Source organism: Miscanthus floridulus, chromosome 2, assembly GCF_019320115.1.
Source record: "Miscanthus floridulus cultivar M001 chromosome 2, ASM1932011v1, whole genome shotgun sequence".
Classification (NCBI taxonomy): Eukaryota; Viridiplantae; Streptophyta; class Magnoliopsida; order Poales; family Poaceae; genus Miscanthus; species Miscanthus floridulus.
In genome coordinates, this window is record NC_089581.1 from 37,325,410 (window position 1) to 37,338,102 (window position 12,693).

Consider the following 12,693-nt stretch of genomic DNA (forward strand, 5'->3'; position numbering starts at 1 on the left):
GAGAGAGTTTCTTCATTCTATCTCTTGGTATCTTTTGTTGGTTTCTCGTTAGACACAAACACTAAACTTCAATTTCGACTTTCGAGCAATACCAATGCAACTGCTCCAAGAAATTTATTGCCGTACAAAGCATTGTCTCGTGTCATTTTCCCTAAAGCTAATAAGTCATATGAGTGAAGTATATATGAAACTCCACACCTTTTATTTTTTGAGGAAATGATACTCCACACCTTGCCACCGAGGCAGCCATGTGACAGGATTTTTAAAGTTATGACAAGAGATAACACTTTTGTCTATTTTTCTTATATGTAATTTGTTTTGTTGCCTTTGCCACAATGATTTTATACGCGTCGAATAGGTACCACAGCTTTGGCATGATATATATTATTGTGTACACATAGTTCAAAAAGCAACTTATCAATGCATTTTAATGATTTAATTTAAGGTAAACAATGATTCATCTAAATCGGGAAATTGTGCATCCACGTATAAATAAAATTAAAAGGAAGATTGGTGTTCGTGGCCCTGCTTTGAAAAGGTCAATTGTAATATCATCCTCATTTTTTCAATTTTATGATTTTATCCTTATTTTTTTATCCCAATCTACCATTCACCCTATTCCAAACACTGTCACCAAAGGCTGAATAAATGAACTAAAGAAAAAAAATAAAAAAATAAATTATGATACAAACCCCTGACCTTGTGCTAACCATCTCAGCTTCTGCCGATGGTTGATTAAGCGTGTAACTTGTCAACCTTTGCTTATAGATTTGAAACATTTGCAAATTTTCCTGTAAAGATTCTTTCAAAATGTTGTCTAAATATTTGATGTCGCAATAGAGGTTAAAATCATAGAGACATGATACTCAAAAACCTTGGGGAAAATTCACATGCGGCAAATATTCTTTATTAGTTCAATTGATACCATTAACTCCTCTAACGGGGATAGGGGAAAACTCTACCTTTATTGAAAAAGCCGTGCAAAATCATAAAGTTAAACAAATGGAGAACGAACACAATTGAACTTTAAACATAGAGATAAGAACACAAGAGTCCAAATAAAAAAAATACGACAGGCTCATTGTTGCGATATTTTGTCACAAAGAAATTGTTATAATATAGTTCATATTAATTACATATTATTCCACGAACAATAACGTAGCCAACAGACAACTTTCATTGACATGTGTAGTGCATCATAATCTAGTGGATGGAAAAACATGTACTTTATTAGAGTATATGAAAGACAATGGAATAAAATAGAATGGAGGAACTTATGTTTTGCATTGCTGATGATTGAATACAACATGGTGAAATGGTTTGGTGAAAGGGTATCTTATCCCTAAAGGACAAGGCAACCATTCTCACACGTACTCTTTGCCAACTCTTGTTGTTGTAATGTTGCTCTAAGTGCCCAACTTGCTTGCACTTATTGAAAAAACAGCCATGGGTTGCTTTGCCTTTCTTGGGAGTATAGCCAAGATCCTCCTTATTAGGCCTTCTGCAGTGTGTTCCTAGAGTGATGCTAAAATTTTCTCTTTCCACTTGAGGCACTACTGCGTACACTATGAACCGGTGCCAACACCGATGCTTGAAATGAAAGATTCTGGAGTGATGAATGTTGAAGCACTGGTACCCATTCATTAAACAAGTATTTTTTTGCTATTGAGCCATGCGCACGAGAGAGAGAGAGACCATAGATGAGCCTCTACACCACTGACCTCTTTCTCCAAAAATTAGGCTTTAGGAATCAAAATGCACACTGCAGCATCCTTGATTGATGCCAGTTTTTTGCAGGTGGGGCCCAGATTTTTGTGGGCGTCACTTCCACACTCTGGAAGGCCTTAAGGGAGAACCTTTGACTACCCAAGCATTTTAGCAAGTGGGCCTCACCACCATAGGCCTTGCCTAGTGTGTGAGTGAGCTCATCTACCATTCTTAAGTGTCTCATTTTCCATAATGAGGGATGAATCTTATGTGAATCCATCACCCAAAGGGGTATCTTTGCTAGTGCTACAAGAGGTGTTAGGAGCAACAACAATAGGAGTATAGAATGATTCATCAATTATATCATAAGTTACTCCTATGTTTGCTATTTCAATAGGCACCTTCCTTTGAGCAAGGAGAGATGAGTGAGCTTCTTTCAATTCCTCATGAGCCTCAATCAAAACCTCATGAGTATCCAAATGCTCCTCAAGGGATTGCTTCATTTGGATTGATCACCCCTATCCAACTCCTAGCCTTGCCACCATCTTGGTGTGGACTTAACCTAGCTTAATCAACACTTAGCAAAAGGTTAGTCCACTAGTTGTCTCAATTACCAAAACCAAACATGAGGCTTTCACCTAGTGAGTTGATTGAGAGATTTAGTGATTGAGAGCAAGAGCGATCAACCAAATCCTTGAGCACGTGTCGGATTTATCAACCATTCGTGAAGCATTTGTTACTCTTAGAGGTGAAGCCTTCTAGATGGCTAAGCATCGCCCACTGAGGTCCTATGCGTGTGGTGAACCACATGAAGTTTGTGAGAAGGCCCTGATCTCCCACAAAGGAAGGGATTAAGATAGTGGATCGAGGAAAGTAGTTCAAAGAGATCTAGCTAAAGCTTGACCTTGGGTCTCTTGGAGCTTCCTCAATAGAGACGTAGGTCCTTATTGGATGGAGTTGAACTTTAGGAAACAAATCATTGTGTCTTCACTTTGGTTTGAGTATCTTGAGTACATGCTTGATTTGTGGTTCCATCTCGATCTACTTGGTTGTGTGTGTTTGTGAGTGTAGGTGCTCTGTGGACTTGCTAGCGGACAACTTCAAATACATATATCCAAGTTTGGTTTGAGTTAGTACTCTCTATGTGTAGTTTCATTTCAAGTTTTTCTATCTATGTGAAACTTCTGGACCTACTTTCGGATGTGTAGAAGCTCCTGACAATTTTTTTTAACTTCTAGAGTTTGACTAATCCACTGGATTTTGAGTTGTGAATTTTGTAGGAAATGCCTATTCATCATTCACCCTCATATAGATTACATCCAGTCCTTTCAATAACCTTATGCATGATGTAGATCATATGTCAGTGTTTCTGCAAAAGATTAGATTAATCAAGATACATATGACTTAATCAAGTATGACAAAGTATGGTACCAGGTGAAGATGAATGCAACAACGATCAAAGCTCATACAAGACCAGAGTGGCCACAAGACTAGGCAAATGCTCTATAATGCTTACATGGAGAGCTCAACAATAATGGCAAAGGGCGAGGCAGTTACAAGACGGTATCGGTGCATGGATCTCGCTTGCCAAAATTGATCACCTTGTGGTGTAAGGGACGAGCAGTCACTTGATCAAGAAGAGAGACAATCAAGGATCTTGAATAAAGCATGGTACAAGACAAACTCGAGGTAACAAACCCAATACTTGTTGTTAGGTTGTGTTTCATGAGTACAACAACGGTGGTGGTGACCTGTGCCAATAGAACATTTAGGCATGTCCATGGATGGATGATCGCCAATTGTCATTGGAGACCCATCATGTTGTAGTTCAGTAGGGCAGCAGTACGATCAAACAATTAGTAGGGAACCTATGTCCAGTGTAGAAAAGAAAAGGAAAATAAATGTACATGCATTGTAGGAACAGGAAGAAGCTAATATCATATGGTAATTTTGGAGTAGTCCTTAGTAATAGTAATAGATAAAAGAACAAACAACCAATCGTAATGAAAAATTAAGGTGTGTATGATTTTATTTGGTGATAAACTTGCTTCGACATTGGCTCGGTAGAATAGCATGTAAATGTTTGTATCAACCTGGATCCGCTCGTTGTATATGGTTGTATGATTTCTAGGTATTAAATATGTTTTCTAAATGATATCTAGAGACAAAAAATGTGGGTAGAATTCTATTAAGTGACATGTATTTATCAATTCTCTTTCACTCTATTATAGTATACAAATACAAATTTAAAAGGTGCTCTAGAGTATACAATGGACCCCTACAGCTATGGTCAAAGAAGATATTGACACAAATATGATAGGCGTTTAGAAGCGACAAAAGAAGAAAGTTAGGCTCTTTAATATTATTAGGGACAAGACATGAAATAATTATCAGGTTCGTAAATGTGTCATATTCTATTGTTATCTTTGTATTATTTTCTAATAATAAATCAATTAAATAACAAATTGTTGTGTTTATATTGTAATTGAGAGAATATATCAAACTATTTGTGTTTTTTACATCTACGGGCAGTATATTATCATATTATTGTCAATGTGAACTTGTGTTATGGATGTCATTGTCATTGCAAAAATAAATTATAGATTTTAAGTTTATAGAAAAGATAAAAAATAAATAGATATGTAACATTCTCGGACTTGTTTTCAATAAACGTTGGTAACTTTTTTTCTTCCGTTGCAACTCATGGGCATGTTTGCTAGTCCAAAGGCAATTGCAAAGTACATGTAGTGCAGAAAGATTTCAACCATGTAGGTTATTTCAAAGCTGTGATACATGACAAAGCACAACTAGATTCTCAGAACCTAAAATTTTGTTTGAATTTCACAGGACCACCAACTTTTCACATGAGATGCCCAAGGAATGGATGTATGATTGATTGTAGGGTGGCAATATTGTCAATTCATTGGTCAAGAACCACAAATGCACCGATACAACTTCTACATAAACCAAAACACATGACTGAGTTCACTTGAAAGCGCAATACTGGATTCACCATCTGGTGATGTTCTAAGAATCCATCCAAATAATCTACAAAATTAACTAGATGTAGGCGCCTTCAGGGCATACAATCTGATATTGGTTGATAGCAAGTCAATTGTGATCCCAATAATGGACACAAAACATCTAATAACATCCTTCTATGACAAATGCACACTCAATCATTGTTTGTTGGGGGTAGGGGAGGCTACGCCTACCCCCTCCATGCGAAAGGCCCAACGCCTTATAGGTCTGAGGACCTCCACATATTCACAAACCAAACGGGGTAGGGAGGAAAATTGCCTCCTCCCACCTCCCTTATAAATAGAACCCATGGGGCAAGCACAAGGGGCTCTCCCCTAATTCTAACCCTAATCGTCAACACTTACTGTCTTTCCTGTGTGGGCCAAGTTCTTGAGCTTACCATTTTCCCTGGCGAAGGCATGTTCGTCTTGGTTGGTGAAGGCACAAGTGGAGGACTATAGCCCAACAGTTCTAATCTTTATGGTCTTCTCCGTCATTTCCTACAAAAATTAAGGTGTGAGAAATAAATGTTGGAGAGGGCTTCGATCCAGCTATGTGACATTGAGGAATATATGGCATAAAGTTCATTAGGAGGTTAGAGATGATTACATGTTTGTTGTATTGTCTTATATGTTGTTTCCTGGCTTGCTTTTAAGCTCTAGGCCTTTCTGCAAGCAAGTTTAAAGGGTACCACATTAGACAGTAAGTTTCACTTTTTTAAGTAAAAAGAGAGTAGAAATGAATTCTTACCCTCTAATCTACATCATTCACAAACCTCTTTAGCCATGCCACCACTCCAGTGGCCTTAAGACAGATCTTTACATACATGTCAATTTTACGAGGATCACTAGGTTTGGGATAGTTCCTCATGACAAATCAAAACCCATTCACATCTCCTTATCTTCGAAACAGTGGAGCTGAGATCACTAGGTCTCATGACAAACCCATTCATATCTCCTTGTTTGCGAAACAGTAGAGCTAGTGTGATTGTTGGTGTATCTTCATGATAATAGATGAAAAGAAAGTAATCACTTGACCATGGGTACTCAGCTCTATTATCACCGTTTGTTGTACATGACGGCATTAGGATGAAACCTAGTGTTTCCTAAAATGTGGTTTCTGACTTTGGATTGACACCAAGAGCTTCAGTAAAAGTAAAAGGTTGGTCTCTGAACCGGACCATATTGCTATTCTCATGTGGGATCCCTGGTGCTACACACAAAATGTGGAATAATATACCAAGCATTGAGTTGTCATGGAAGTGAACAACCAGCTGGTGGTTTGGTTTGATCAGCTTTGATTGCGTTAGAATGAATGTTTCAGTGGAAGACTTATGGATAATACAACCCACCCAAAACTCTCTACAATTTAAGGCAAGACCGCCGCAGTGAGATCTCAGAAAACCTGATCCTGGTTCTATAGATAAAATCATTTCTTGATTATATAGCTAATGAGTATAACTTGGTGCATAGTCATGTTTTAATAGACAATTAATTTGTTTTTTTTTGTACATTGTACTCGCTTATCTTTCTTTGGAACTTCCTTCACCTTTGTATTAATTCAAGTACAATGAAAATATTTGGGATAGCATTAGTTGTATAATTGCAATGGCACACTAATGAGTTTCACTAACATGTGTTAAGGTGGCCCTTTTTATCTCAATAGATATTTCATTGCCATTTTCTTGACATTTTTCACCTATTTAATTTTTAATATGATATTAGACACACAAAATGCACTGTAGCCTGCCCCCTCTATTTCTAACATCACAACATATCAATGTAATGCATGTTAGCATGTCTTCTTCTGCTAGGGTAGAGGCCTCCCCTACATATAGTGTGTTACACAACATTTGGATTGGTACCAAGTGGAAACAATCTAAAGCATTACATACAAAATAGTTGTACTATTTGACATTCCTTACCCTTATCCAATCCTGAGATACCATATAAAGTATCTAGCCCTAGAACCTTCTACACTTCGCTGTGAAGCATGGATAATATCTTCTTTCCTTACCATAAAGTACAATATTTCATGAAAAACATATCCTCTCTAGTAATCTTCCCAATTTTGTAAAGTTTTACAAGTATGCATTGTTATTTTAAACATAGAAGTATAATTAGAGCATCTCTAATAGTTTAGCAAACTTACTACTAGTCTTGTTTTCTGGCACGATGGAAAATGTTCCACTCCAACAACTCCTTATCCTAACTCCCAATCTATCCATGCTTGGAAAAGTGAAGGCATCCAATCACAAAGATGCGTGGACCACCGATACTCTCTATCGGTGTTGCACCATTTTTTTCTCAGTGCTCCTATTGCACACAACTACCGCCACCTTGGCATGAAGGTTCACCAGAATGGATATCCTGCCACTATTTTTAGATCTAAGAATACTAGGAGATAGAGTAGGCAATGTATATTCCGTTTGGAGGCTCTAGGTGTGAATTATAGTGCCAAGGTGGATGGTCACAACCTGATGCTGTCACCTAAGGGACTGTTTTGGATGGACTAGGACTAACAAGTAGTCCTATTAGCTCCTATAAGTGGACTAATGGACTAACAACTAGTTCATGACTAGTGGACTAACAACTAGTCTGTCTATTTGGATACTTATTAGGAACTAAAAAATAGTCAACTTGTTGTTAGTTCTATGGATCCAAACAGGGCCTAAGAGGATCACCAAAATTGTATCTCTAGCCACTATTTTACATGTAAGAATACTGGGAGGTAGATCAGATAACAAAGATTGCATTTTAAAGGTTCTCGGTTTGAGTTTGGGTGACGACGGTGGTTGGACACATCGGTTAGTTATTTTGTCCATGGTTGGTGGCTCGATACATACGAGAGATGATGGCATGTATGCATGCTTTTTAGGAACAAATAAAAGGAAATTGTTGTCTCTGCGTATTTTTCTGAACCCAATATTTTTTAGAAAGGTTCCAAAACCAGAGTTTAGGGCTTAATTGCTAGATATTGTGACATGCTCTCAGTTGCTAGTGTTCTTTGACAATCTACAACTTCAGCAATAGGGACACCCTTTATGGGAAAATGTTGCCCAAGAAGCTCCACCTCAGCAAAATTTAGATGTACGTTCATCTCCTTTACCAACTAAACATGCTCAAATTCATGATGATGAGTGTCACCCAAAGTAGATTCAATTCTCTCTCCTCAACCAGCTAGGGAAGATTCAGGTCCATCTCAAAACGTAGATCCCCCTCTACCAGCTAGACCTTTTATTGAGATTCAAAATCATGGGCAACATGTAATTTCAAGTGATACTCCTGTTGGTGAACCTACAATTTTATTGGTCAGTCTAGTAGATCATCCCATATTAAATGATGCAGATTCAAATTGGAATAGACAGGTAATTTCTGAATAGATACTCCAATCCTTTACACTTCTATGGTAGTCCTAGGATATCTCGGCTACCACGTGCACTCTTACATTCAGATGATTTTAGATACATCTAGACTGTTTACATCAAATATATTACAATATAGCAAAATTACATTCTATTGGACCTAATACAAGACTACGTGTACATGTCCACTTATATTAATTGAAATAAAAAGACTTTATTGGATAAACGTGCAAGGAAGCTTGATGAAGATCCCATCTACAAGCTTCCTTGAGCATGAACGTTGTAATTTTATCCACCGATCCCTTGTAGGGTCATAGTAAGGCTTACCTAAGTATCTGCACACCACCAAAACATGGAAGCCATGGTCAAAACTATGAGCTTATAGTGGAAGAAAGTCAAAGGGATCTATCTATCCTAGTAAGTTTGGCGGTGGCTTGCAACCACGGTGCAAGCGAGTGAGTAATAATTTAACTATAATCATGTTCTCAGCATGTCCATAGCCTTGCAGCTTGGCCCGAGTCCCCTCCCGAGTCCTCGTACTAGCCATATTGCCTCCTCCCAACACTTCAACCTCTCAAGGGCCCCAACTCCAAATCATTGTCTCAACCAAGGTTCTGGTATTCAAAAGCTAAAAATTTTCGAAGCCTACCGAAATGGATGAAATTCGGAAGTTCAACAAAATTTGGACCGGGATTTAACTGTTTGACCAGTCAAAAAATTAGAATTTAACTAAAATCCAAAGTTTATTCTAGTTACACTATGATTTAATTGCTGCACCACATAACCATGTTGTTCAGTACTAAACAACAAACAACACATCACAAGTAACTGCAAGGGACAAAGATAGGGAAGAGATCTGAGAAAAGAACAACATCATATCTGAAGGTTCACCATTTGAGCTCGTAAAATCTCCATTAGCAGAAGATTAAACAAAGAAGTTGTAGGGAAACGGGTGGAGATGGTGGTGTGGGAACCAAGGAAGAGGCTGGCCAAAGGTGACATCAAGCGACGTCGTGCCTCCGCTGCCATGTGATGCTGCATCTGAGGCTAGACATTAGAGTAGAGGAGGAGAAAATGAAATGGTCTAGGTTTTACGCAGTGAGTTCGTGCTTTTATACTGAGCAGATGTATTTGTGGGCTATTATGGGCCTTGAGCTAAGCCCTAAATTCAAATTGGGCCAAAGTTTTTTGGTCGATTTCATTTTGTTTTAGGCTCTACCAAGATGGACGAATTTCACCAAAATTGAGCCCATCATCATGAATCCCAGAACCTTGGTCTCAACCACCCTCCTATCCACAACATCGTCACTTAAAGTGCATCTAGCCTCTAAGTGGGTTTTGGTGGATCGAATGACAACACGATTAAGGGACTAATAATATGTTTCATGAGACTTGCAGGTATTCAGTACAGGTACTTAGTCCTAAGTGAGTTATATTATGTTTGGGATCACATATAGCAAATGCATACAAATGAGAAATGAGTCCAAGGCATATTGTTAAAATCCATTGACAAGCTTAAGTGTATCAATCATAAATGAGGCATGAGAGTTTGGATATGGAATGGTCTCACTCTTGAAGCTTGATCAATCAAAATGAAGAATAATATTCATAATGATGAAGACAAATGAAATGAATATATATGCGCTTAATAGTTGATTCAAAACAAGATGTGACTTGATGGCTTGAGATGATGAAGATAGCAAGGAAAAGCTTCGAGGTACTAAGCAAAGGTGAAGGACAAGTGATGGATTGGTGGCCGAAGAACCTAGCTATGGTGAAGAAGAAAGTATTTGCATTTAGTTGAGGTACTAATCAAGCTATGAGGGTTGCATTAATATGGAGGGTCACATCGTTGAAAAGTGACTTTGGTTGATAAGTATAGTCTTGATCAATTGGTTTGATAAACTCAAAGTCATAGCTCAAGGGAACTCAGCTCAAGTCATTGAAGGTGTTGAAAGCCCTCAAATGATTAAAATTGAGAAAGCAGCATTATTCGAAGAATGAAAAGATCAAATGTTTTTAATTGTGAAGAAATTCTATTTCTTGAGTATAGGCATATCGTACTATCAAGAGGGATGCAACACAATGTACCAGATGTGACCTAGAAGTGCTCAAAACAAACCCAGGTGAGAAAACTGAGAGAAAAGCTCTTGGGAGAAAACAAACCCAAACTGGCTAAGCTAGTTTTCCTGCCCTGACACCAGCCCCAATGGTCACCTGCTTGAAAAAATCGGCTAGGCCGGTTGGGTCGGCAAAGCCGATTTTAGCTGGCTGGCAGCCCAAAGGCTAGTTTTTGGGGTTGTCTATTTATACCCCCTCCCACGACCTTGGGCTGGTTGCTGAAGCTTTCCCACATCATATACATCAGCAAAGCCTAGAGAGACCTCCCAATTCACCCTTTGTGGGATTGGAGTCCACTTAGCCACATTCAATGAATTGGAGAGCAACATTTTAGCCTTGTGAGATTGTGTGTGAGCAAAATCTTAGTTGAGCAGCCTTGAGCACTTTGAGGTGACATAAAGTTTGTGTGAAGCTTTTGTTTCTCTTGGAGCTTTGCTTTTAGACGGCTTAGAGGTTGCCGACAAGTCACCAAGGTGTGGTACACGGTCGGATATTTGTGAGGGCTTGATCTTGCCTTAAAAACAAAAAGAGATCATATTAGTGGAAAATGGAAAGTGGTCTATTTGGACCTGACTAGAGTAGACCTTTATTGGGTCACTCACCTCACTTGATGAGGCCCGAACTTCGGTCAAACAAATCACTTCATCTTCTCTATTTGGTTTGGCTCACACTCTTTTTTTGATATTGCATTTATTTCATATATTGTGAGCCACCATTTGTGTCTACTCGGGTGTATGTGTTTGTGGGTATAGGACTATAGATACGTCTTGAACAAGTTACATTTGAATCAAACACTACGTCCTGGGTCTTCTGTGCAGGCAACACTATCCTGGCCTGGTTGACTACGCCAGCAGGAGAGAGCCGGCCTGGACGTTTGACCACTACGCCACCGCCCTCGATGTGGGTTACCCCAATAAGGCAGAGCGGGTGAAGGCGGAGTTTTGGATAAGTCTCCCTCACACTACACTGCTCAATACATCGCATTCATTGGACTTTTCTTGAAATAATGAATGGATACATCGCGTCTGTATGCAAACTTATTTCAGATGCGAGGAGGGATCTGAGGCTAGGGCAGATTTGGTGGCTACCAAAGCCTGTAAAAACTCATCACCGACATGCATCATGAGACGCGCATCCTGACCATCATAACCTACTATGGGTCAAAACTTGGAGAGAAGGTCAGCAAAGAAGAAGCAACAAAGATGACGCTGACCCGGGACCAGTACCTTGAGGTAGATAAAGAACATTAATATTGATTCGTTTTGAGATTAAGTTGGTTTAATTTGATCTTTTATATGTCAAATACTTGATGATGTGTAGATGTGTCCCTGGTGGTGCTCCTCGTATCCCGAGTGCTGGGCGATGATCGTGGACAAGTGGTTCACGCCCGCGTGGGCCGAGACGCACGAAGCTGCCCGAGAGTGGCGTTTGTAGATGCAAGGTCCAGCACACCATCAAGGCAACCGCAACCTCACCGGATACAAACAATTATGGGTACGCGAATTCATTTATTTATTCTAACGCTCAATTATGCCTGATTTCTAATCATCTTGCTGTCTTTCTCATAGTCGGAGGCACATGGTGGTCAGCAATGCTCTGACTTCTAGGCATGGTGTATGTCCCACAAGGGCAAGGCGACGTCCACCGTCTCCTACAACCCGGAGGACCCGCCCGAGGCGTACACCAACCTAAGTATCCACACCCGCATTAGTGAGTACATGTCGGCGGCAAGGTCGGTCCATGGGCTACAGTACGACCCGAGCACCCAGAACTTTGATGCAGAGATCGTCATGAGGGTGGGTGGAGGCAAGAAGCATGGGCGGTACTGGCTTGGTGACAGCGTCATCGACTCGACCTCTACTCCCTCTCTCCCAGATCCGAGCAAGGAGCACGAGTGAAGGCCCAGCCATACGGCCACGGCCAAGCGCTTCATAGCAACGGGTCGACGCACTCGAGGTTATTCCTGTTTTACTCATCGTAGATTGATCTTTACACACCTTAATTGGTTTTGCATTACTGAAACATTGGAGTGAAATATTACAGGCCCGACTAGAAGAAGAAGCAAGGCAACGTCAGGACCTGGCGGCCCAGCTGTAGTCCGAGCGGGCCGCGCGAGAGGCCCAGGCGTAGAGGATGGCGGAAATGATGCAGTTCATGCAGACTCTTGGGCAACATACGGGTCTAGCTGTGCCACCTGGGCTGTTCGCTCCACCTCCGACTCCTGCAGTTTCAGGTACTCCTGTGAGTTTTCGCTTGGCTTTGCTTGTATGACCTAGATTAGCTATCCAAGTAATCTTGTCTAACACATGCAATGTCTTCTCCTTTATGCAGCCTCAGTCGGAGGGTTCAAATAATCCAGCTCATGCGCCTCCGACTGATCCAGCTTTTCCTTCACCAGGCACTCAGTTTCCACCTTTCTAATGAGTAGCATTAGTTGTATTTGCATTTGTTGTTCACTTGGTGATGGATTTCTGATATAC